Source organism: Otolemur garnettii, unplaced genomic scaffold, assembly GCF_000181295.1.
Source record: "Otolemur garnettii isolate 467f Iridium unplaced genomic scaffold, OtoGar3 scaffold00133, whole genome shotgun sequence".
In the NCBI taxonomy this organism is placed as follows: domain Eukaryota; kingdom Metazoa; phylum Chordata; class Mammalia; order Primates; family Galagidae; genus Otolemur; species Otolemur garnettii.
The window spans coordinates 4,423,097-4,424,609 of NW_003852528.1; positions in this window are offsets into that span (position 1 = coordinate 4,423,097).

Below are 1,513 nucleotides of genomic sequence, written 5' to 3' on the forward strand. Positions count from 1 at the left end.
AGAGTTTCTGGTAGTATTCACAAGATGATCTCTTATATCTCTGTGGCATCAGTTGTTATTTCCCCATTATCATTTCCAATTGAGGTTACTAGAGATTTTACTTTTCTATTTCTGGTTAGTCTGGCCAAAGGTTTATCTATTTTATTTATTTTTTCAAAAAACCAATTCCTTGTTTCATTAATTTTCTAAATGATTCTTTTGTTTTCAATTTCATTGATTTCTGATTTAATTTTGGATATTTCTTTTCTTCTGCTGGGTTTAGGCTTAGATTATTCTTCTATTTACAGTTCCATAAGATGGCTTGTGAGTTTGTTGATTCACTCTCTTTCTGTTTTTCAAATGTAGGCATCTAGAGTGATAAAGTTTCCTCTCAGAACTGCTTTTGCAGTATCCCACAGGTTTTGGTAGCTTGTGTCTTTATTGTTGTTATGCTCAAGGAAGTTAATGATTTCTTCTTCTTTCTTCTTTTATTTCTTCCTGCACCCAACTGTCATTCAACAGAAGGTTGTTTAATTTCCATGCCTTTGAGTGGGGTTGAACATTTTTGTTGGAGTTGAGTTCCATCTTTAGTGCCTTGTGGTCTGAGAAGATACAAGGTAAATTTTCAATTCTTTTGATTCTGTTGAGGTTTGTTTTATGTCCTAAGATATTATTATCTATGCCTCTTCAGTGGGGAATTCAATACATTAACATTTATTGAGATAATTGATAGGTGCGGTAGTGTTCTATTCATCTTATTTAGTGAGAATTCGTTGCATAGTTTTATCTTTTGCATCAGTGTGAAAGTTAGGTTCTGTCCTTTAATTTCTGAGTTCTTACTTTGCTATTGATCCATTGTGATGGTCAGTGTGTAGAAGAGGTTGAAGTATTTCCTGTAGAGCTGGTCTTGCAGTGAATTTCCCCAATGTTTGTATATCAGTAAATGATTTGGTTTCTCTGTCAATTTTAAAGCTTAGCTTAGCAGGATATAGAATTCTGGGCTGGAAATTTTTTTTCTTTTCTTTTTTTTTTTATTAAATGATAGCTGTGTACATTAATGCAATCATGGGGTACAGTGCAGTGTTTTCATATACAATTTGAAATATTTTCATCAAACTGGTTAACACAGACTTTATGTCAATTTTCTTAGTTATTCTACTTTTAGAAAGATTCACTTGTACCCTTGTAAAACAAACCATAGAGGTGATCCCTCCAGTCACCCTACCTCTACCCATCCACTCATCTCTCCTCTCCTCCCCCTCCCCCATCCCCATATTCTTAAGCTATAATTAGGTTATAGCTTTCATAAGAAAGCTATAAATTATTTTCATAATAGGGCTGTGTACATTGGATATTTTTTCTTCCATTCTTGTGATACTTTGCTAAGAAGAACATTTTCCAGCTCCATACATGTAAACATGAAGGAGGTAAAGTCTCCGTCTTTCTTTATGGCTGCATAGTATTCCATGGTGTACATATACCACAGTTTATTGATCCATTCGTGGATTGATGGGCACTTGGGCTTCTTCCATGA